The sequence below is a fragment of the Crotalus tigris genome, unplaced genomic scaffold (assembly GCF_016545835.1).
Source record: "Crotalus tigris isolate CLP2741 ecotype Arizona unplaced genomic scaffold, ASM1654583v1 scf7180000018822.470413, whole genome shotgun sequence".
NCBI lineage: Eukaryota > Metazoa > Chordata > Lepidosauria > Squamata > Viperidae > Crotalus > Crotalus tigris.
The window spans coordinates 256,441-283,323 of record NW_024097213.1 but is presented as its reverse complement, the minus strand read 5'-3'; positions in this window follow the sequence as shown (position 1 = coordinate 283,323).

Here is a 26,883-nt window from a genome sequence, read left to right as displayed (position 1 = left end):
ATATTTAAGTTAATGGAAGATCAGCTCTTGCAGAAAACAATTAATAGAGAATATAAGAAGTAAAGAAAGTCTTTGGAGATTGTGCATTCGAGTACTGCCTTAGTCAGTGCTTTTTTTGTAAGAAAAAAGTTGCCGGAACTCACATCTTGTTAATCTTTTATTTAAAAAAATATATATTCGATTCTTAACATAAATTTAATTTATTGTATTAAAGGCAAATGTTCATAGTAAATTTTACACTAATTTTTTTTTAAAAAATCAATTCACCAATTCACCAAAAATCAATTCACCAATTCACCAAAATTTAAAAAAAAATCAATTCATTTTTTAAAATAAAGAAATTATTTACCTTTTGCACATAGTCAATCACTGTACACACACCCACACACGTCAGTTGTGTTACAAAACATAACAGTCGCCGCCCGCAAAAAGCACTCAGCGTGCAACCACACAAACACTCATAAGCCGAGCACTTCCACAAACCGAGCAGCACCATCACAACCAGCGTAGACAAAGTATGCATGCATCGAACTCGACACACAAGCAGCCTGCATGCACTGTTTTAATGATTTTGCCACTGACCTTCTATGCTCGACTTTGATTCATGTCCGCATGGACCAACATCAAATTTTCAAAAGTTACTTTTAAAACTTGGAAGTCCTTTGAAAAAAGGATCTGTTCTGGTGCATTCTATGACAAAAAAAACCACTGGCCTTAGTTATGAAGCGGTGGGATTTAGGGACAGTTACTTTCTCTTACATACTGAAGCTAAAGCTCAAATACTTTGGCCACCAAATGAGAACAGAGGACTCATTGGAAAAGACCTTGATGCTGGAAAAGATTGAAGGCAAAAGGTGAAGGGGTCAGCAGAGGATGAAATGATTAGATAGTGTCATCAATACAATGAACATGAATTTAGGCAAACTCTGGGAGTTAGTGGAGGATGGGGGGACTGGCTTGCTATGGTCCATGGAGTTGTGGGGAGCAGGCACAACTTAGCAACTGAACAACAATAACAACAAAACAATTTTCTCTTAAGTAAGGGGCATTGGAAACCTATCTTTGAACATTCAGGAAGTTGCCAGGAGTCAACACTGACTTGAAAGCCCCCCCCCCCAAAAAAGGGGGGGAGCAAAATTGCCCTGGCAGCAGTTTGTGAATAGGTATTTGTGAATAGATATTTTTCAGTATTTTATAGAATTTGTAGAATCATAGTATTGGAAGAGTCCAACCCCCGCCCTGCCCATAGCCCTTAGGGGAACACATTTTAAAAAAGAAAAATGCATCCTAGAACTGTTCAATATTACTCTTGATTGATATAGGATTAATCAAAATATATCGAAAGGGAGTGGGAGAATATGAAGAAGCAGGCTTTAGAATAAGTTCATGAATGAATTTGTATGTGAAAGAGGAATGTTTTATTTTAAAAAATAAAAAGCAAATTACATATTTACAGCCATTTTTTTAAAAAAAAAACAAACAAATTGAAAATAAATAGCATTCACATCTTATTGTTTTTAGGCATATGGCCAGAGGAAATATTAAGCAAAAATGGGGACAGAGATTCTATATTTCATGTTTTAATTTCAACAAACAAATAGCAGCTCCATCAAATTAAAACTCAGTATCTCATGACAGCTCCTGACAAATAGATGCCAATTTTCCAGCTCACCTCAACTGCAGAAATGAGATATCACAAAAATTCTCTGTTTTCCTGGGCCAATGGTGACCTCATTCCCATGCTAAGGTAAGTAGTAAAATTAATTTCCTCAGGAGTTGAAACTCAATTAATATGTTGATGTCAGGTAAATAGGGTTCTCCAACTTATTTCCACACAAGATTAGAATCCTTAATAGGCAGAGTTGGTTAATACTTCAGTGAAACAGATGAGCCATCACGATAAAGGGTGGTGGTGACTGTCCACGGCCAGAGGTTCATTTACATTTGAGAAATATAACTCTAAATCCCTTAAACGTTAACCAGGACAAAAAAAGGTGGTAATTAATTTGTATCTACCTTCTTCAGGGGCAACCACTGAAAAAGAACAGTTAGAATGAAAAGAAAAAGGGTTTTTTTAGAATCTTACTTTGTCCTCAACTGTAAGAATGAAAAATGTCTATATATCCAAATGAGAGATTTTAGAATGAAAGCTGGATTTAATAGCACCATGATACTGCCATTTTTGAGAGCCAATTTTATCTAGTGGTTAAAGGACCAGCTAGAAAGCAGGAGACAGTGAGTTCTACTTCCACCTTAGCCATGAAAGCCAGCTGGATGACCTTGAGCCAATCACTCTTTGTCAGCCCAACTCACCTCACAGAGTTGTTGTTGTGGGGAAATTAGGAAGAGGAAGGTGTGTTGGCTATATTCATCACCATCATCCTAATAAAGGCAGGATACACATCAATCAGTCAACCAATAAAAATAATGAAAAAAAAGAGCTAAAGAATGTCAGAGAAAATATTTCCTAACTAATTACTTTAAGTAGAAATATACAATTCTATATAGAAATACACAATTACTAATAGCTCACTATAATTTCAAAGACTGCATTCAGATGACCCCTTTTCCTGAGTTTCTTTCAGATCATACTGAACACTGTCCTCTGACACCAATGTTTGTGCTTAAGGGAATATGACTGGAAGCCATAAAAGAGAACAGATAGCCATGGAATGCTCAGCCCTGTATTCTCTTCTATGGAACAAAAGTTTTTGGGGAGAGAAAATGTGTGAATATTTTCATATATAACTTGCAATCATGCAGGTTAAGTTGGTTTTTTTTCCACTAAGAATGTGATAATCATACAGTTGTTTTAGAAGTTAATAACTGCTATAGTCTATAGTGCTATACGGGTAGAGAATTAGAATATTTTTGTCTCTTAACCAAAATCATAGCACAAGCATGGTTTATTGTAAACATGATTATTCGGTAATTGGATAAGCCTAAAATATCTTGGATGCAGTCTTGATTCAAGGACTGGCAGCTTATTGATTATATCATTCTTTGGCAATGTTGCCCACAGACGGCAAGAATCATGAGAACTGCACTCAGAACAGACTGCTGGATCCACTTCCATAGAACAGGCTCCAAATAACTGATCCAGCTCCATTGTTGAAAAATTGGCCCAGTGCCTGCTGGGCTCTTGTACACAAAATGCTCTAAAGATCCAAAGATGAATAATGTAACTTCACCATTAAAGTTCTGTTGAAAAGTGCAATTCTTCCGGTGACAAAATGGATAGCTTGTCACTGGAAAAAACCTTATACTAAGTAAACTTTAGTTCCATCTGGCATTGCTACCCCCTGCAGGGTTTCAGACAGAATTAAACATAAAATTCTGTGCATGTAAAACATGTACTCTACCACAAAGCTACAACTTTCCTCCACTGATGAGTCCCTAGGACATGCTAAAAGAACAAATAACCAGCCATAGCTCAGTGGCAAAGTGCACGCTCTGCATGCAGAAGTCGTAGGTTCAATTCCTGGCATTGTCAAAAAGGGAGTTAGAAATATTCCTGCTGCTGCTGCAAGTGGAAATAAATGATCCTGGAAGGAGGATCATTTTTGTCTGCAATATCACTCTTGATACAGCTCTCAAACAATTGAGTAGAAGGGGGTCTTGAGCCAAGTTCTCCAACTGGCATTTTGCCAACAAATCTGGCAGTCTGTGCTCCAAGGTCTAGGTCATGACATGTCTGATTTCTTTCAGATGACCATCCCAGTCAAAGCAGATTCAGAAGGTACTATAAAGGGCTGAAATCCAAATGAGTTCATTTATCTATTTTAGAAACAGTTGACAGGCAGATCTGCCTAGCCTTGTCTTTATCTGTCTGCTCAGAAACCTGATTACCAACACATCTTAGATCATATCTTCTGCTTTTTGTCTGCATTAAAATTATAGCCAGACATCTTTAGATACTCTGTCTGAGCTTGGATTAGGCTCCAAAGAAGCCAGTGTTTTAAGTTTTTTATATCTGTGTGGGCCATACAAAATTAGGAAGAGAGTAAGAAGGAGGGAGAGAAAGAGGGTGGAATGCCTCCTTTATCTCCATTTTATTCTTTAAATTGAGTGAGTGAGACTGCAAGTTGTGATGTCATAAACCTTTACTGGGTGCTGAAAGTATGATGGTATTTCTATTAACCACATTTTGGAACTTTTTATTCAGTCCAATTCAGAATAAAAAGATGTTACACAATGTCTATGGCTTAGACATGGTATGTTTGGGCTAACAACATAGATTGCCTAAACACTGTATCATGAAATTATGACTGGAAGATTTTGTGAACTAGACAAAAACCTGGATCATATTCTATCTTGTAAGTTAACAAGTTTGGAAAAGCTTTAGCCTTCCTAATTGATCTTGTGCTAATCTTGGAAGCTACAAGTAAATTTGCTCCTTTTGATTAAAAATCACTATGTGAATGCTGAGAATTAATTTAGTATTGAAAGGAACAAACAACATACTGGCACTTTTAATTTCATGTTACATTTTGCCTGATTTATTTCTGCCAGTGGTTCTCAAAGTAAAATACAAACTGTAGCTAGCAGTTTTTCTGCACATTTATCCTGGACATTTTGCAGAAAGAAATCTAAGGGAAGGAAGACTTAGCATGTTACAGCAATGTCTTTCTCCTTCCCTTGAGGATAGTCCTTATTTTATTGTGAACTTGTGTGACTGCCTTTTCATTCCGTTGATTTAATTTAATTAACCTCTGTGAAGTAGAGACTTAAAGATTGCTGAACTAAGTCTCCCAAGATTCCTAGTTGACAAAATATATGGCACAGAATCAAAAGCAAATATCTGTGTCATACTCAGTGATGGACTGCTGTAAAAGACACGGCAAAGATCAAAACGTCTTAGGCATTAAAAAAACTCTATAAAGATTTATCATAATGGTGAGATGCATTAAGACAGCCCACAATAAAGTATTAAGTCTTGTTTTTGGAGTTGCCATGAGATTTTCTGATAATGGGATTCTGTAATTTTAAGAATGCAATATGATATATGAAAATAATAATTTGGAAAATCCACACTCTACCTTTCAAGGTCTAATCTAATGTATCTTTGATTTACTCCTTTAAAAAAAAGAAGAAAAAAAGCTATAAACAAGGTCATGTTTATAGAGTTACTTTAACTCTGGCAGATGTTAAAATAGCCAGTACTCTTCTCAATGCTCAATTTATATTCTAAAGTCTTTGATAACATAAGAAAATAACAATGCTTCCTGTGATGGGAGTTGCTAGAAGAGATTACCTGTTGGCCTCATTTTGTGTGTTTGAATGATCCAAGAGGAACAGTGTAAGTTAGGGTTCAGTCAGCAGAATGGAAAATTACTATAGATTTATGGAAACAAATGAGGAAACATTCAGCATTCTCACTGGGCATTTCATTTCACTTGTGTTCTTTTGCAGTATAGACTGTCAGAAACTTCTCTATTTTGTATATCACTTTTCTCCTGGAGATGTCAGAATTTGAATCAGATCTTTTACATATAAACCATATGGTTTGCTGAGGAACTATGACTCTTTGAACGATGTAACCAAATGTTCACCATTACCTGACAAGGAATGCATGTCTGCCGGTAACCTACGCCTCCCCAACAGATCACCTAGAAGTTTTTTAAAAATAAATAAATAAAAGATTTTACATGATACGGTATTATTGAATTGCAAGCTGCAGCCAATGCATGGGAATGTGGGAAGGAAATGCTGGATATGATGCCTTATTTCTTTAGCACTTGTTTGTCAGTAGCAACAGATTCTTATGCTATGCATTGAACTGTTCAGTATTTCTTACAACAATCTTGTAAAATTGGCCATGTGTATTACCTCTATATTATATGGAAGGATGAGAGTGTATGAAAAGTAGGGCTTGCCTATGTCAGAGAATGAGTTTGCTGGTCAGATGAGAGAGATCTGAAGCAAGCAGAGGCAGACATTGCCATAGTCTGTTTTGACTCCCTTTAACATAAACTGCTAGGTGGCAGGGAGGTGCTAAAGAACAGGTGTGTACCTTACTTTGATGCTCTCAAGATCAATGGAAGATGTTCTTTCATTGCAAAGGTTGAAATAAGCACTTCTCCAACAGCTTCAGTACATGGAATAGGAGGAGTGCCAGGTTATCTTTCATCTCAGGACCCATAGGTCTTGGGAAGGTCCTGGAGACAGGGAAATATCTGGCTTGTTCTTTTAGTTACATTGCTACTTCAGGCTCTAGACTTCAAGCATCTGGTGACACCAGCAAGTAGCTCTTTTTGGGAATTACTTTTCACATGATAGTTATAGTTTCCATTCTTTTGCATTTTGAAAATTGTAATATTCTTCTTTAATATATGTCAACTAATGGTACATTCCAATGTTTTTCAGGACCTGAAAAATGTATAAAATATGTCAGTTCTGAGATTGTCCCCCCCCCTCCCTGAGTCAAATTCAAAAGAAAAAAATCAGCTTACAAAAGGAAAAACAAATAGCAGGATTAAGGTTTAGGTATGTCATCCACTTTAAAAACAGTACTGTTCAAGAAGCGTGTGCACTTTTCTATGCATAAAGACAACCATTAAGGGCATGAGAAATTTTGAAAATAGAGGTATTCTTTTTAGAATTTATTTACTGAATAAAAAGAACCCTAGAAAACAAAAATATATAAATAATTTAATCTGCATCCTGTAAAAAAAAAATAGGCATCAATGAAAGACTGATAATCTCGCTTTGCTTGTATTGCCTAGACATATTCTGAAGATAGCATCAATAAAAGATGATCAATCAGTACATAAATTGTACAGGATGCAACAGTACCGCCTCCATTGCTCTTTCTTCCTCTTGGTGTGAAACCAGTTTTTGGCATCCTTGACTCGATGGTCCATTTGTCTACATTGCTATTTTGGTTTTCAATCCATCTGCTTGCCTTTCTATCCGTCTGTCTATTAATTGCTTGCTATCTGCCCATAACTTTATCTGTGGGCTTCAGTTGATTTCCGACACATTTCTTTCTCTATATTGGATACAGAAGAAACTGGAAAGGGAGCCTATAAATTGTCCAAAGCTTACTTTTAGCTACAGAGCTACTTCCCATATTTCAAAGCAATGGCAAAAGATGATGCAAATTGGCTATTGCTCTCTCATCCCTTATTTTATGTGGTAGTACAGGAAGAAAAATTTGGATATCTTTTCTGTAGAGAGAAAAGCAAACTTTCTGGAGTTTCTGGTTATGATTGCGGCAGAAATCTGTTGACCCTGAGATAGATATCATCAATTCAGTCTATTTTGGATCTGTTTTACACATGTAAAACTGTTCTTTCTTGTGTTCCTAACTTTATCATTTTATAAAACCTGCACAAAATTGTGTATTTCATTTTGAATTCTTGTTTGAATAAAATACATATTTCCTAACATATTTTGTCCTAACATTATGTATTTGTATACTTGGAAAAAAATGAGATCACAATAACCTTAGAGAGTCAAATCAAGTCAATTTATTGCAAAACGTTAATAGAAGTAAAACATGAAGCATTATTAATCTAAACTTAAAGAAAGTAAGAAAAAAAGAAATACTTTTTAATAATGGCATTCCAAACCATCTTGGGCACAAAACTGCTCTGAACATAGTAGGGATTACTTCTGAGTAAGCCTGCATAGATTATGGTGCATATCTGATCTTCCATTTAAGTATCTTGATAACATTTATGTATGCAGAACATGATTTATACAAGCTGAATTTCAGCCAGGAAATAGGCAAGAGTTTTTGTGAAGGTGCCAGAGGTAAATAGATATATAATTCCAGCCCTTAAATGCCCTGTTGTTGTTGTTTCTCTCTCTCTCTCTTTTGGCAAAAAGGGAGCTTGGTGTGTTGAGTTCTACTTATCCTTCTTAAAAGATGTTCTTCCTACAGCTTTATCATGTGCCACGTTCGACGTCTTCTTTCTTTGCATTTCCCCTCCTATATTTCATAAATCCCAGGATTTCCCTCCTTTCATCCAGAAGCTGCTGGTAAGAAAATAAAACAGAGCTCCCCCCCCCATATTAAATTGCAGGTGAATGGATTTCAGTGGAACTTGCAGCAATCCATTTAAGCCTGAGTTCTTTGATTAAGAGAGATCTCACCTCATTAGCTTCAGTGGAACTGTAAAACCCCCTCTATTGTTTCTCCTGTAAATAGATGTACCTAATGCCCATGAAAACATACTCTGATAGGTGCTGTTATAATGGCACAGGATAATAAGACCACCCTTAAAGTTAGAGATATTTACCTAAGCAAAGGGGGGTAGATTCCAGCCCACAAATAATCCAACCCTGGAAAGTAAGATAATTTTTGCATAGAAACTAACAAAGGAAGGTACCCTCCTAAGAAAGGGACACTTAACATTTGGAGAATTATGAATGCAACCTACATTAGCCCAGAATAAAATCTCAGATGTAGAAAAAGAAACCATGGAGAAACAATGCAAGTGGTTAAGTTGTCTGCCTTTTTCTAAATGAAGAGCCCTGGTTGCACAGTGATTAAGGGCAAACTCTGCCCACAGCCTGGAGTTTGAACCTGATGGGGCTCAAGGCTGACTCAGCCTTCCATATTTCTAAGGTTGGTAAAATGAGGACTCAGATTGTTGGGGGCAATATGGAAATTTAGAATAGTATAGAGCTGGAAGGGACCTTGGAGGTCTTCTAGTCCAGCCCCCTGCTCAAGCAGGAGGAGCTATACCATCTCAGACATGTGGATGTCTAATCTCTTCTTAAAAATCTCCAGTGATGGAGTGCCCACGATTTCTGGGGTTAAGCTGTTCCACTGGTTGATTTTTCTCACTGTTAGGAAATTTCTCCTTAGTTCCAGGTTGCTTCTCTCTTTGTTCAGTTTCCTTCCATCTGGTGCTTTGGTGAACAACCTTGCCCCTTCTGCCTTATCTAAGGCAGCCCCTTAAATACTGCAACACTGCTATCATATCTCCCCTATTTCTTCTTTTCCTTAGACTAGCCAGACCCAAATCCCATAGCCATTCTTCATATGTTTTAGTCTCTAGGCCTTTGATCATCTTAATTGCTCTTCTTTGATTTTTTTTCTAAACTCTCAACATCTTTTTTGTGATATGGTGACCAAAATTGGCTGTAATATTCCAGGTGTAGTCTAATACTTCATGTGATCTTGATTCTATGCCTCTGTTTATATAACCCAGGATTGTATTAGCTTTTGGCGCTGCTGCTGGTTCATGGTTAACTGATCGTCCACTAGGACTCCAAGGTCCCTCTCACAGTTACTATTTTTAAGCCAGGTCTTGCCCAATCTGTACTTGTATCTTTGATTTTTCCTGCCTAAATGTAAAACTTTGCTTTTCTCCACATTAAAATTCATTTTGTTGGATAGGGCCCATTGTTCAAGTTTGTCAAGATCTTTTTGGACCCTGAGTTTGTCTTCTGGGGTGTTGGCTACTCCTGCCAGTTTAAACATCATCTGCAAATTTGATGAGTTCCTCTTTAATTCCCTCATCTAAGTCATTGATGAAGATATTGAAGAGTACTGGGCCTAAGACAGAACCTTGTGGTACCCTACTGCTTACTTCTCTCCATGTGGATGTAGGAAAACAAAGTTTTATTGGCGACACCAACCCTTCAGCTAATGCAGTGGTTCTCAACCTGTGGGTCAGGACCCCATTTGGGGTTGAACGACCATTTCACGGGGGTCGCCAAACAACGCAGTCCACCATTTTTTCCTCCTTTTCCTTAGCTGTGCTACTGCCTTTTATTCTATTGGCTTTTGAAAGCCAATAGAATAGACTCTCTTGAATAGAGTCTAATTCTATTGGCTTTCAAAAGCCAATAGGAATTGTCCAGACTCTCTGCCCTGCTGAATCCGCCAAAAGTCCCATTCTGCAAATGGTGCTGCACCAGTTGAGTAGTCCTCGACTTACGACCGGTTGGGGGTCGCGGCATTAAAAAGGTTGAGAACCACTGAGCTAATGGTTTATTTCTAGAACTCTTTTTTCCCTCAATGGGTGTTGACCTTTCATTGGGAGTACGGATGAGAACAGTACTTGTTCTCCTAGCTCCTTAACTTTATTGCCTAGTAGTTGTTTGTAATCTCTCACTATTGTATTCAGGTTCTTTGTTGTGTCATTCATCCCAATATGGAGGAGGAGGAAAGGGTAGTAATTAGTAGGCCTAATTATTTTGGTTAGATTCTAAGCCACATCTTTGATTTTTGCTCCAGGGAGACAACATACCTCCCTGGATTGTATGTCCGGTCTGCAGATGGATGATTCCATTCCTTTGAGGATAGAATCTCCTATTACTTTCCTTGGGGGGAGGCTGCAGTCTGGGGTGCTTTTCTGTTTATCTCTGGTGTGTTTGTTGATGTAACTTTTTAAGGGATATTTGAAGTGACTTTTTAAGGGATATTTGAAGTTGTTTCTTTGCTAGGTGTCTGCATGTTTTCTTTGAGGGGAAAGTTGTGGGTCTGTTTGTTTCCATCTAAGGGGAGAAATTGATTGCTCAATTTTAGTGGGGCAGCTTGTAGTTGGGTTGGATTGGGCAGAAGGAGTTTATTAGTTGTATGCTGCTTCTTTCTTTGAGTATTGTATTTCCTTCTATGTGTGACATACCTCCACTTGTCTTCCTCCCAGGGTTTATCAGTAGGGTCAAATCCTCTGGGAGCTATTTGTTCATTAATTGGTTCTGTTTGGATATAGCTTTCTTTCATAGATTGGGGTTTGGCTAGAGTTGCCTCTAAGTTCCTTACTTTTTCCTCCAGTAGTTTAAATAGTTTGCATCTAATGCACGTACAGTTTGGGTGTTCTTTGGGCTTAGCACATACATGGAACATGTAATGCATACCACAATAGTATCAGTCACCTGTTCCATGAGTTTGTTGTTTGAAAATCGCTTTTTGGTTTTTACCATCTGCAGGCCCTGGTCTACCACTATCCATAGCACCTGGTCTACCACTCTCTGTAGCACCTGGTCTGCTGCCGATTGTAGGCCTTGGACGTCTGCTGTGCGCAGCATGTGGTCTGCTGCTGTTTGTAGGGCCTGGTCTACTGTGCTGCCGGTCCGTGGCACTGATGTTATGTTTCCTTCAGCAAACAGGGCTGCCTGGATGATTCACAGTAAGCTCTTCTCTTCTCTCCCTGGCTGGCTCTCCTCCCTTCTCCACTATCTCACTGGCTTCTCTCTGCCAGTCTGCGCTGCCCTTAGTCAGCTTTCCATCTTATTGATACAACTGTGTAAGGAAAATATGTTTGGGTCAGAGAGTTGCCCCTCTTTATAGTTCCCTCTCAACCTGAAGGTTGTTTCTTCACCTTTATCTGAATCCTATCAAAATTTTTATAACCCATTCATATCTCCATTTCCTTCAAGGAAGCCATTTTGAGTATATATGTATTGCTGGTCCAAAGGCTTTTAGGATTAGTAGTACCTGCTTTTTAAAAATCAGAGCAAAATCAGATCCTTTTCATAAAGGATCATAAGGAAATGACTTACTTCAAACAATGTTTCTTTCCCGACAGTAGAAAAAGGGATTTGGGATTTGGTTTTCCTTATTCTTAAAAAGTCCAAGACTGTTCTCAGTTCAATTCAAACAATAACAGTATGTAATCAGTTTGAAAACGTCACAGTAACTCTTCTGCTTTACTGATGTATTTTGATTCAAAAAGGTTGGCTAGCAATGACTGACATCAACTCAGTATATGGACTTGAACCATTCTGAACTGTTATTTTGGAACCCAATACTATTTCCCTGTTGCTAAATGTCATATCTAATGCATGAGCTTTCCAAAAGTCTTCATTCCTTTAAACATTTCAAGAAACAGATAGGCCTGGAGTTTTTTCTTATTTGACGAAATATACATTTTGAGCTAATTGGTATCACCCTAAACTTTTCTGATATGAGATTGAAAAGTATACAAACAGACAACATAGTGAGCACAGCAGAAGAACACAATTTGTGAAATAGGATTCAGGATCAGTAGAAATACAGCATTTTTTTCTTTGATATAAAGTTATTTCTGATAATATTTTTGGCTTCTTTATCATACTATGGGATTCACAATTACAAGAAGTTCCTAAATGTTTAGGAACAGTCCTTTGATTTCTATCCATTCCTTTTGTCTCAAAAACTGGTGAGAAGATCAGCCAGAATCTTGGCCTAGTTTTCTCATGTGTTAACTCAATAATATGGTCATTGTTCTGAGGACAGTATGTCATTTGACCATCTGTTCCTTCAGCTGTCCTATAGCTTTGCAATTATTATAGTGTACAATTTTGAAAGATTCTCTAACTGTAAAATAAAAAAAGAAAAACAGAAAAGCTTCCAATCCTTTCACCTTAAATGTTCCTTTCCTTTTTTTCACTGAACTATGAAAGATGCAAAATGTTTCTCTCCTCCCCACCCCCAACTTGCTTGCCACTCACTTTTATGTGTGAAATGTTCCACTCAGCTCCATTCCATAATCAAAGGCTGTTGAAATATCAAGACTCAATTAATTATTACAATTCCTGGCAGCAGTGCTAAAGTTAGTGGGTGGAGACCTCATTGCATTTAATTTTGCATGGACTTCTACCCTGACACACAGCTTCTCTGCTCTTGAGGTAATTATATTTTCTTCTTTACAGTTACATTTAAATTTCAGGATATTGGAAGCACTACACTGCACTGTATTTCCCACCTTTTAAAAATAGCAACACAGTATTTTTGTCTTTCCTGCTCTGCTGATTCTTGCTAAAAAACTTCAGTGATGAAAAGCTGTTGCCTCCCTGTGGCCAAGGCTTAAGCATCTACCTGGCTGTGCTCAGTCTAAAGGCCCACCCGGTTCCACCCGGTTCCCAACAGTATCAAGAGTTAAAGACAAAGATTAAGATTTTTTTTTTCCAAGGGGAATCCCTTCAAGTCAGTTTTTGACTCCTGGAAACTGCCTGGATAAGTCTCTGCAGTTTTCTTGGCAAGATTTTCAGAAGTTGTTTCCTATTGCCTCCTTCCTAGGGCTGGTTTGAGCCCAGTGTCTCAACCATTCGGTTAAACTGAGAAAGGAGAAACTTGGAAGGTGTCTGGCCCAATTCCCTGCTACAGCTTAACTGATAGGTGATCATGAAGTTTCTGGTTAAAAATGTCTCAAGTGGGCTCTAACCATAGGATAAATGTTCAAATACTTCATTTTCATCAGGATAAAATGGAATAAATGTTTATTTTACTGATTTGCACTTTCCAGAATTCTTTAAATACAATATTTTTTATTGGTCTAGTTTTATTTGAAATATGCAGTGCATTCAGTAATTTTGAAATATTTTTAATTAGGTTATAGCTTATCGTTGGAGAATCTTGGAAATCTAAGTATCACAGGTTTCAAAGAATATTCAGACATTGCTCCTGATACTAAAAATTAACTCTGGCATTGCCAATGGCACTACAGCAAATGTGTGTGAATGTGGAAACAAAATGGTTGGAAGGGGCCTTGGTGACCTTCTAGTCCAGGGGTGTCAAACTGCTGGTCTGCGGGCCGAACGTGTCATCCAGAAGCTGCGCCCACCCCATTGCTGGCAATGGCAAAACCATCCCGATACATTGTGCGACATCACATGAGGTTGCGAGTTTGACATGTCTGTTCTATCTAACCTACAACCCACTTCAGGAATCATTGTGATTATTTTTCTGCAGGGATAATATGCAGCCATTTTCTATTCCTCATTTTACTCAAAATGAGTACTAATAGTAGTATAGAGCTACTTGCTACATGCCATTCTTTTGCACACTTCAAAACATATGGATGCCTTAGCATCAAACAAGACTACATATTTAAACATAATTGATATTGCATAATCTCAGAATCACTCAGATTTCTAAAGGTCCAGATCCAACTTTGTGACCTTTTTTTGAAAACTATTTTAATATAGAAAGTTATTTGTAATTTTACTTGGCTCTGTCAAATAGCATGTCAAGTTGAAATTTTGAACCAGAGCAGGAACACAGATTCAATATAAATATTTTTACTACACAACAGTTGTTGAAAGCACAAACACATACACATGCACACACACATCCATATGTATATAAACATAGAGAAATATTTCTGGAGACAAGTGGAGGCTTCATCTGGAAGTATTGTTTTAAATAAAGTATGGTGTTTCACATTTTTTAAAGAAAAATGTATTAATTCTTTTAGTGAAAATATTTTCCTATCATCAGTCTAAGAGAACTTCTGAACTCCCTTTTTAAAAATGTATCTTCCATGATTGTGAAAGCCCTTGGAAATGAAGTAAAGGTTTTAATAATAATAAAATTATCATTAATAAAAAGAATAATAGAATTGGAAAGGCCCTCAGAGGTCCCTTTGAGATCAACCCCCTGCTCAAGTAGGTAACCCTATACCATTTCAGACAAATGATTATCCAATCTCTTCTTTAAAAACCTCTACTGTTGGAGAACGCACAACTTCTGGAGACAAGTTGTTCCACTGATTAATTGTCAGGAAATTTCTCCTTAGTTCTAGGTTCATTCTTGGTTGTTTCTCCCCTTGATAAGTTTCTATTCACTGCTTCTTGTTCTGCCTTCAAGTGCTTTGGAGAATAGATTGATCCCCTCTTCTTTATAGCAGCCCCTTAGATATTGGAACACTACTATCATGTAACCCCCTATTCTTTATTTTCATTAAACTAGACATACCCAATTCCTTTCAACTGTCCCATAATCATCTTTGTTGCTCCTCTATGCACTCTAGAGCAGAGGTCCCCAACCTTTTGGACACCAGGGACCGGCTCTATGAAGAAATGTTTTTCTGCGGAGTGGAGAGTGTGTGGGTTTGTGTGCTGTCTGCATCCCACAGATGGGGCTTTGCTTGTTTGTGCGGACCGGTTGCTAGCATGCTGCAGCCCGGTACTGGTTGGGGACCCCTGCTCTAGAGTCTCAAAATCTTTTTTATATAATGGCGATCACAACTGGATGCAAAATTCTAAGTATGATCTTATCAAGACATTATAAAGTGGCACTAACACTTCACATCATCTTGATTCTAGCTCCCTGTTAATGTAGCCTACTGTAGGACTGTTAGCTTTTTTGGCAGTGCAGCAGATTGTTGGCTCAAGCAATTCCTCAAACAGAGGAAATAGGTGAACGTTTTGCTAGTCAGCTAACTAAAGTATGTAGGAAGCACATCACAATAGTAATGGGGGACTTTAACTACCCTGACATCAACTGGGAGACAAACTCTGCACCAAGTGGAAGATCAAATAGGTTCCTGACAAAGACAACTTTGTCTCCCAAAAAGTAGAGAAGGAAACTAGGGGATTAGCTATTTTGGATCTAATTCTCACTAACAGAGATGAAATGATAGAAGATGTTGAAGTCATAGGAGCCCTGGGAGGAAGTGATCATGCAATATTGGAATTCAACATTATGGAAGCACAAGCAATAGAACACAGTCAAACTAGAGTCTTGGACTTCAAGAGAGCTAATTTCAATAAACTTAGAGAGGGCTTGGGAAGGATTCCATGGATGAGAATCCTCAAGGGGAAGACAACTCAAGAAGCTTGGGAAATTTTGAAAAATGAGATAATAAAAGCCCAGTCTAGCACAATACCAACAAAGAGGAAAAATAACAGCTCTCAAAAGAAACCAGTATGGCTGCAGAAAGAACTCTCTGACAAATTGAAAGATAAAAAGGACAAGTATAGAAAGTGGAAAGAGGGGCACATAACTAAGTCAGAATATCAGCAAATAGCCCGAGCCTCCAAAGATGAAGTGAGGAAAGCCAAGGCTCAGAATGAACTAAGGCTTGCGACCAAAGTCAAAGATAACAAAAAAAGCTTCTTTCAACATGTAAAAAACAAGAAAAAAGTGAAGGAAATAATTGGTCCATTAGTGGGTGAAAGTGGCAAGAAGGTGACAAGCAACAGAGAGAAAGCAGAACTATTTAACTCATTTTTTTGCATCTGTCTTTACACAAAGAGAAAAAACAGACCAACCTATCAAAAATAGTGCCATAAAAAACAGAATAGAAACACAAGTTAAGATAGGCAAGAAAATGGTAAGTGAGCACCTGTCCAGCCTAGATGAGTTCAAATCACCAGGACCAGATGGATTACACCCCAGAGTTCTCAAGGAACTGGCAGATGTGATATCAGAGCCACTGAACTATATTTTTCAAAGATCCTGGAATACAGGGGAACTACCAGAGGACTGGAAAAAAGATGATGTAGTTCCCATCTACAAAAAAGGAAAAAAAAATGGACCCAGGAAATTACAGACCTATCAGCCTGACCTTAATACCTGGGAAGATCCTGGAAAAGATAATCAAAGAACGAATCAACGAACATCTAGAAGCAAACAAAGTCATTACTAAAAGCCAACATGGGTTTGTCAAAAATAGATCATGCCAGACAAACTTTATTGCATTCTTTAACCAAGTGACAAAATTAGTGGATCAGAGGAATTCTATGGACATAATTTACTTGGACTTCAGTAAGGCATTTGATAAAGTAGATCACAACCTACTACTTGACAAGATAGAAAAATGTGGGGTAGAAAGCACCACTACTAGATAGATCCGTAGCTGGCTGACCAGCCGTACTCAGCATGTGGTCCTTAATGGAACCGCATCTACATGGAGGGAAGTGTGTAGTGGGGTGCCCCAGGGCTCTGTTCTGGGCCCAGTGCTCTACAATATCTATATCAACGATTTGGACGAGGGGATAGATGTAGAACTCATCAAATTTGCAGACGACACCAAGCTGGCAGGAATAGCCAACACTTCAGAAGATAGGCTTAAGATACAGAAGGATCTGGACAGACTTGAACACTGGGCGCTATCTAACAAAATGAAATTCAATGGTAAAAAAAGCAAGGTTCTACATTTAGGCAGAAAAACCAAATGCACAGGTATAGTATAGGGGGTACCTTGCTCAATAGTAGTAACTGTGAGAGGGACCTCGGAGTCCTAGTGGACAACCACCTAAATATGAGCCAGCAGTGTGCTGCAGCTGCCAAAAAGGCCAACACAGTGCTAGGCTGTATTAACAGAGGGATAGAATCAAGATCACATAAAGTGTTAATACTACTTTACAATGCCTTGGTAAAGCCACACTTGGAATACTGCATCCAGTTTTGGTCACTGCAATGTAAAAAAGATGTTGAGACTCTAGAAAGAGTACAAAGAAGAGCAACAAAGATGATTAGGAGACCGGAGGCTAAAGCATATAAGGAATTGGGTATGTTTAGTTTAATGAAGAGAAGGACAAGGGGGGACATGATAGCAGTGTTCCAATATCTCAGGGGCTGCCACAAAGAAGAGAGTGTCAAGCTATTTTCCAAGGCGCCTGAAGACAGGACAAGAAGCAATGGGTGGAAACTAAGCAAGGAGAGAAGCAACCTAGAACTAAGGAGAAACTTCCTGACAGTTATAACAATTAACCAGTGGAACAACCTACCTCCAGAAGCAGTGAATGCTCCAACGCTGGAGGTTTTTAAGAAGAGACTAGACAGCCATTTGTCTGAAATGGTATAGGGTTTCCTGCCTGAGCAGGGGGTTGGACTAGATGACCTCCAAGGTCCCTTCCAACTTTACTATTATTATTATTAAATGATTGTCCACTAGGACTCCAAGATCCCTCCTGCAGTAACCATTACTGAACCAGATACCTCCTAAGGAAATCTGTCAGTCTGGTGAGATAACCAGACTAATGTTCTTTTTGCCTGTCCTGGCCTTCCTTAACTAATTTTTTTTTAATTTGGAATGCAATTTGTAATTTCTCAAGGCTGATCTAGCATGATCAAAGGGAATTTTACCCCTGGGGAAACTAGCTTGGAGAATTTACATGTAGCACATTATCAACATTGTCAAATGGTTCAAACTTAGTGTGCATGCATCATGTATTCTGAGTATACAACTAAATGCAAACTGTGACTCTTTCTGCTGTATATACCTGTTATAATGGGACTTGAGCCTGGTTCCAATGCAAAAGGTATGTGGCATCCTGTTGGAACTGCCAGTGATGCAAGGAGAACAGGAAGCACCATGAGGTTCTTCATAGAATAGAGATGTGACCCCTTTCTGGCTTTCAGAGTTTTGGGTAAAGTTACCCTTGGTGATTGAAGCACATCCACAAAGTTGACTTACAGCATATCTTTGTGACAGCATCACAGCATTTTCACTATGGGATTATTTAATATTTTGAATAATAGAGGGAAGAAAAAAAACTGTCCTAAATGATCCTCAAATAACAACACATTCTTCTTGTGAATATACTTTAGAATTTTGGCAGAAATCTAATGATTTTTTCAAAGTATTTACCCCTCAAAATGTTTAAGTGGAAAATTGAACTTCATAAAATTCAGCTTACAACTCACTGTATTTATATAAACTTAGACATACTGTAATAGTTAAGATATCATGAAGATGATGCATGAATCATATCCATTTGCATGTTATCTGTCTCACTTTTAACTTGGGCCAACATCTCAAGTTGCCATTATCATTATGTCTTTATGTATATTAAAATAAACTTCAGGCAGACTCATTTTATGTCATTTTAATCTCACCAAACCTGTAGGACTGTGTAACCTACAGTTACTCTGCCAGGGATGGGGGACTGAGAAAGACAGTTGGCAGATGAAGAAATAAAGACAAATTCCAGAGACAGGTGATTACAGGGTGTGGCCAGCTCATTCTTCCGCTAGGTTAACTTTGAAGACAATACTAAAGAAAGGAAGGAGTTCTCATGGGTTGTTTTTTTTTGGGGGGGGGGAATTAACACAGTTCAGATATTACAGCTCTTCAGATGTTCTCTGCCCATTATTTTAACATGTAAGTTTGTTCCTTTAAAATTAAACTGAAGAACCATCTTTGCATTCCATCACACTTTATAACTATCAAGGTAAATATAGAGAGCCAGTGGAATCAAGTGGTTAAGGAATCAGGCTACAAACCAGGAGACTGTGAGTTCTAGTCCCACTTCTTTAGGCACAAAGCCAGTTGGATGGCCTTGGACCAGTCATGTCTCTCAACTGTAGGAAAGAGGCAAAGTCAAACCACTTCTTAAATCTTGCCAAAAAATTTGCAGGGACTATACACCTTGTTTCATAGAACATCATCTATGAACATAATGTAGCGCATAATGAGATATTTTTCTAAAAGATCTAAAAGAAATGGAAGGCCTTTACCAGGTAACCTGAATGAGACTCTTATTTCTGATTTTCACTTTGCTTGATAAAAATAAAGTCTACACTACTCCAGAAACTACTTATGATGTTTATAGCTGGAATGATAAAGCCAATTGCCTGACTTTAATTCAGTCCCAGTTCATTTCTCCATTCTCTTTCAGTAATATGTGTTATGTTTTAATAGAGCAAAGAACAACATTTTGCAAAAAAAAAATATATAGATGCTTAAACAGAGGGGATAGGGGAATAAAAAAACCTCATATCTTATTGGCCAAGTTAACACAGAAAGATTATAAATCCACAAATTACTAATTGCTTCTGCCATTATAATAAAAAAGAATCATAAACCTGTTATTACTTTAAAGATGGGCTACAGGATGCATTAATCTTCCAATGCAACATAATTCATATTTACCTGGTTCCTTCTGTCACTGTATCCTCATTTGCTCTTCCTGGATTCCCTATTTAATGCTTTGTAGTGGCCCTACTGGGAAAGGAATATTTGCAACTTTTCAACAGTCTTGGCAATTAACAATAAATCTATTTAGCAGTTGGTGGTTTAACTATTACTCCCTTGGTAGGAAACCAAAACCAAAACCAAAAACCAAATTAGGAAGAAATTCTAGCCTTTCACCACTGAGCAAAAATACATTGTTGCTAGTTATAGTGGGGGTTTAACAAAGACCAGTGGGAACCTGGGACAAGAAAATATAAACTATATAATTTAAACATTATTAATGATCAAAAGAGTGTCTGCAGAACTGCAGTTACACTCCACTGTTAATATGGATGATTTTGCTCCAGTTTTTAGTGAGATGGAATGGTAGATAAGAATGCCTTAATTTTCACGGCATGCAGTTTATCTGAATAAACTAATGATATCTCGGTAAACAAATGGTAAATAAATGGAAATCGTGATATGGTCTGCCAGATTATAAAGTCAGGTCATGTTATTAAATAGGATATTGAGTAATGATTCCTTAAGTCATCTGCAATGCTCCTACCAGTGATATTATTTTTATTTTAATCTTTCTAAGTGAGTTGCATGAATCAATTAAACCTTTGTTTTTTAAAAAATATTGGATTTAGTCTCATTTGAACTCTCCATATTTTGTTGCATTACCTGGCAATTATTTTCCTGTCAGTTTTGTTGACCATGTTTCATACCTCATCATGCTCTCGCTCACTGGCAGCAGATACCTGTCTGCCTGCCAGGCTGCTTGCAAATTACCTGGAACTTGCAACTTCCTGCCGGCTTCCCCACTAAGTAGGTTGTGAGAAATCAGCAGAAATTTGCTTTCTTAAAAACTTTTGGAATTTGGTTAACAATGGGAACTTGGACAGTGGGAATTGCTTTCACTAAGCAACATGATTGTGCTTTATGACCACATCACATAGCAAAGGAAATTCCAGTCCTCAATTGCCCTCATAAATTGAGAGCTACCTGCATAGTGAAACTGAAATGTACTGTATATTTTGTCTTCTAATGATTCTCAGTTAATTAATTTATTAGTATTATCATTCAAGAGGTAGAGAGGTTAATCATAGGGCTGGAAGGGGCTTCAGAGGGCAGGAGATGTTATACCATCCCAGTCAAATGGTTGTTTGATGCCATTCCTTTCTCCCATACTTCCAATGATCCTCAAAACTCCTACTGGATTTTCTATCCTCCATCATCCCTGATCAACAGATATCTTGCATGGGGCTGGCAGAAGCTGGAGAGCCACAGGTACCTTGCCCAAGGTGAACAGAATGCCAAAAATAACTTTGGTTCTACAACATGTGTCTGGAAGTGTACATCTACAAATATTTGTAGTATTCCAATGGATAGATCATTGGAAGTGAAGTCACATTTTAGGAGAATTACAAAAATTTCAGATGGTGATCCACAAGACAATATACCTGCTCTCCTGTTTGACAACCATTAGAGAATTGTCACATGGAAATGTCCTAGTCCCATCAGATCTCTCCTCATATTTTAACCTCTTGATAGGTGCACATGACCTATTCTGACATGCATCTAATCACTGATGCATGAACCAAAAGCTGCTACAATCTCTAAGGATGCTTTGGAATGCCTGCTATATCCAGTTAGGCATGCACAGAATTATAGTTTACAGCAGTATTAGGTACACATCAGTCATTTTGGACCTCACAGCAACTGGCATATAGAAGGATTAAAATGTATCCACGCTGAAATGGTCCTATCTCAGAACATGGCTAAAGCAATGTACAATTTGGCCCCAAATGAGTAAAAATACGATACCTTTTGAGAGATCATTAAAATGTATTATGAATAATTCAGGAGGTGTGCGTTTTCTGAATCTCTTCACTTTTGCTAAATAACCTGCCTTTGTTGGTAGCCCATCTGATAGATATACTGTAGCTGTCCCTGTTAAGACTTTTGAGGCTTTGCAACCCATGAGAGAGGGAGATGCTTAGGTTTATTAGAGGGGAACTGAGCATAGGCTGAGTTGTTAAGTTATTAAGGGGTATAGGACAAACCATCATTTTCATAGGCCTGTAATTAGAGAAGTCCCTTCAAATTATACATTAGAATACCTACAACCCCCCCCCCTGCATTTTGCAAAAGAAATATGGGCCTGCCCTATGGAAAAGGGAAAACATTATAAAAAGGAAACAGCCACCAATGTACATGTTAGGCATGCCTGTCTGCAGTAATAATGACCACTCTAATGATGTGACAAGGTCAAAGTTTGCAAACAAAACAGCGATAAAGGACTATTGACTATCAGAGCTGTAAAGGAAAAGAAACGACAAGAAAGTTTTTGTTAATTAAAAGGATATCTCTCGTGTACTTGCTCTCTCTCTTTCTTTCTCTCTCTCTCTCTTTCTTGCCTTAGAAGCAAAGAGAAGGCAGATGAAGAAATCTGCAGAAATTATCTAAGGCCGCCTGAACCTTAGCATTTATTATTCAGCACCTCACTCATTGCCCTGATTATAAATATTTAATCACTCAACAACTGTAAGTGTTTGTGTCTTCCTGGAGGACCTGCAAGCATTAGGAAATAAAGGGAGAAGAGGGAAGTGGGGGGAGGGTGGGCCGTTGAAAGCCAGACACCAGTTCTTAAAACAGGTTTCGAGATTATGCAGAAACAAATGAAAAGGTGTGAAGGACCCAACTGTTTTAGCCCTCTGCTTCTAGCAAAGTGGTAATTCAATCCTTTTTGTTTTTTGTCCTTATACTGGACCTGACAAAAAATTAATTTTACACATATGTATGCATATGTGCGTGTGTGTGTATCTGCACATGTGTGTGTTTAATGACAGACTCTGACAGACGGGGCCATTAGAGACCAGCCAAAAGATGTTCTTAATGAACACAGAGCCCCCAGCAATGAAAGGTGCCATCCGGGTACCCTGCTGCATCTGTCACACACACACACACACACACACACACACACACACACACACACACACAGAGAGAGAGAGAGAGAGAGAGAGAGAGAGAGAGAGAGAGAGAGAGAGAGAGAGAGAGCCAGCTTACTTGGCAGGCTTTTGGGCCTATCAATAATGCATGAGAATGATTCTGATGCTAGCAAAAGGAAAGAGCCACTGAGAAAGGCTGTGTTACATCATTCTGAACATATATTTCTTTGCCTAAAGGTCCTGTGATATGTAATTTCCCCCCCTGGTGTGAGGCCCTGGCATTTGTTGCCTTTCTGTTATTTCTATTGTATCAGTAATAACAATACTAATTTATTATATCATATCTATTGTTGTTTGGCACAGTCACTGTCTTGCAGCTGTTTAAGTACATAATGGCCACTGGAAGCAATGGCTCCTGTGAGAATGGATTTTGAAGTGAATTATGCATGGGTGTTATGAATACTATAGCTTAGTTGGGACATAGGTAGTTTGGCTGATTCACACATGCATGCATTTTACATCCTATGACAAATTCTCCATTTACTACACCACATTTGTTTTGGGCAAAAAGTTGTGTGGTATGTTTAAGCCGGCAAATATATAAATTAACTTGACTTGGTAGTCAGAGTTAGAATTAGGGCTTACCAGGAACACTAATGGGACACTTCAGTTCAGGAAATGTTTGAGCAAAGTCCTTTTTCAAAATGTCAACCTGTGTCTGAAGTACTGTTTCTTTGAAGAATCAGAAAAGCCCTGCCACTTTGATCCAGGTGTTAAAATAGGACTTCTGTCCATGTTCTCTGTATTTGTGGAAGCTATTTCCAAAAAGTGAAAAGCATCCAGCTAAACTAAATCAACCCACCTTCATTCTTTAATCCAAGGCATCATGAGAAAATGATTCATGTTTTTTAAGTGAAGCACTGCCTTGAATCAGGTCATTGAGACAGTCCTAACAGAGGCAATACCTTGAGGCAAAATGTCACTGCTCTACTTATTCCCATTAAGCACTGCCAAGAAAAAGAAGAAGAAAAGAGGGCGTGGATATGTAAAACATTTGCCTACAGTCATTATTATTAGTAGTAGTCCCAATCAATTCATTGCAGGATAAAGAGCTGAGAGAGAATAACAGGCTCAAAGTCACTTCCAAACTATTCCAACCTAAGACAGAACTTCAGTCTCACTGCTTCTAGTCCAGCATCTTAATCACTACACTACACCGATTCTTATTAATCTAGTGTGAGAGAGAAAAAATATCTTCGTAATGGAGAAGATAGGAATGGAATCGGAAGTTTGAATATCTACTAAGTCTGGTAACTGCCCATTGTTGATGGGCTCCTTTAAAACTCCCACACCTATATGTCTGAAATGGAGGCTTATCCTTAGTAAAGGAAGGCACATAGTCATTCTATTTAGTATCTTCTTGTCTAGATGTATATATTTTCTCTAAGTATGAGATAACATTCTTAAGGATTTCAGAGAAGAAAAATATATGGGTCTTCTGGTTTCAATAACAATAGAAACACTTTTGAACAAGCACCTTTGAGACAAAAGAAACACAAACCAAAAATGAAATTGAAATTCCTCCCTCCCTCCCTTCCTCCTATTTTGTTTTGGAACAATATATTCATATTGTAGTTCAGGGTGGAATAGAAACTAGAATCTAATGGTTAATGATTTGACCTGTAATTCCAATTCAATATAGACCAAGATAACACCAAGTATTGAAATTTTTCCGGCTGAAAACTACATATAAAGTTTGAAATGAATCAGGATAAAAAACCAAATAAAGTCAGCTCCATACACACCCACACATGCAAACACACACAATACATTATACCTGTGTGTGTGTGTGTGTGTGTGTGTGTGTATGTGTGAAAATATAATTAAATTGAAATATAATTAATAAAATATAATTAATATGATTATTCCTTGTTTATTTATCCCCCTATCATTTATTACCTTTTCATGGAGAATGGAATGCATGTTTGTAAAATCTATTCTGCTTTTTAACTGACCAAGTGAAAATAGTAGTGATTCAAGGAACAAAATCTCTTGTTTATGCCACCCATATACCATAAACTGGGACAACAAATGTATACCGGTAAAAGGAAAAGTTTCCCCTGTCCACTCATATCTGACTCTAGGGGGCATCTCCATTTCTTAGCTGAGCGAGCCAGCATTGTCCATTCTGCCCCCCTGGTCATGTGGCCAGCATGACTATATACTTAGGCACACAAAACACCATTATCTTCCCAACAAAATGATACCTATTTATCTACTCACATTTGCATACTTTTGAACTGCTAGGTGGGCAGAAGCTAGGGCATGTAATGGGAGCTCACCCCATCATGCAACTGTCAGGTCTTGAACCCAGTCTTTCCAGCTGACAACAAATGCATAGGTGACTTCTAACATTGTTATGTTATGAAATTTTATGTTATGCCATGAAACTGGCACAAATATATGATTAAATGATGCCAGATTATATAAGTGATGCATACTAAGGGCTGAGAGATAAATACATAATAAAACAATTCATAATAGAATGATTTTAAGCGAACTTTTATTTCATCTATAGAACATTTTTTCTTATGTTAGAGTGTTTGTGTATGTGTGTAAAAAATAAATTGGGTTAATGATAAGTGAATGAATATAAGTAAAATAATATGCATATATATACATATTCTAATTGATTTTGTCTCTATGTAAATAGTTGCATGCTGTATGGGTGCCCATGTTTGTCAAATTTATCTCCAGACAAGTACTTTAAGCTAAGCCCTTCGCTACTGGCATGCACTTCATATTGAATAGGCTTAGAATTAGTGCAGTCCTTGGATGGAAAATAGTTTCAGTTTCTGTGCAGTATTAAATTGTTCAGTTCCAGGACTTACTTTGTTTATTATTCCAATTTATAGGCCTGCCCATCTCTAGTTCAAACTCTGACAGCTAATGAGTTAAAAAAAACCCATAATAACATATAACAATAAAAACAACACTAGAGCAATCGGCAGCCAAGGTAAAAACAGAACAACCACCAAAAGTCAACATAACTACTGCACAGGTTCTGCCACACATCCAGTTCCCAAGCTTGGCACTAAGGCCCGAGAGAAAGCCACCAGGACCAGGGTCAGTCTTAACTCTAGGGAGAGGATGTCCCAAAGAGCAACACCATGACATCAAAGATCCTGAATACAGGCAGTTGGCAATTCCTAATAGATGGGATCAGAGTATGGTTCTCCTTCTGGACTAAATGGAATGGGTCAATATAATTGGGGATCCCTCAAATAACTTGGCCCTATGCCAGGAAGGGTTGAATTGAATCCTGAAGCATACTGACAGCTTGCAGAGCAAAGATGTAACGTGTGTCAGCGTTGTGACAACAGAAGAAATTGTAGCCATTTTACTTTGTATTTCATTGTAACTTTCCACTCTATATTGGGGGTTTTCACGTAGACAGACTAAGGGGGGAGGGAAAAGAATGAGCATTCTTAGTTAGTCATAACAATTGCAGCTGCAGTTATACTCAAGGTCAATGTGAGTTAAGAATTTTGGCGGCAAGAGGGTGAGGGAGAAAAGCCCGTGTTTATTTGTAATTGGAGAATGTGATGCACGACAGCTTGGTTTGGGGTGGGAATTGCAACTTGTAATTTTGTATCAGGGTAGGGAACTTTCAATTTGGGTTCAACTAGGTAAGTGCCAATATTTTGTTTCCTAATAAAATGTTCTTTAAGGAAGTTTTTCTTGCCTTGAAGTTCTTTTAAGTGGTTTCATCTATCAGAACCATGACATTAACCCAAAACTGCACCAATACATTGCTAAGAACCTAGCCAGGGGTTTCATTGAACCATCCAAATCCCAAGTAGCTGCTCCTATGTTGTTCAAGGAAAAGAAAGGTGTGTGTCTTAGGCTCTGCGTGGATTTTAAGGGAATTAATGCAGTTAAGTGTGGAGAACATGTACCCATTCCCACTCATGAAGGAACTATTGTCCCATTTGGCGAAGGGAAAGATTTTCACAAAATTGGAATTGAGAGAAGCATATTACTATGTTAGAATAAGAGAAGGTGATGAATGGAAGACTGTTTTCAATAGTCCCCTAGGCAGCTAGTAGTTCAAAGTTATCCCTTTTGGGCTGCAAGGGGCTCCTGCAGTATTCATGCAATTCATCTACCAGGTGCTACATTTGTATAAAGGCATTTTGGTGTATCTTGATGATATCCTGATCTACACGATGATTGTGACAGAACATGTGGGATTACTATGGGACGTTTTGAAAAAACTCCTGGACGCTAAGCTCTGTGTCAAACTGTCAAAGTGCGAATTTCACCAAACACATGACAGCTTGGTTTGGGTTGGGAATTGCAAC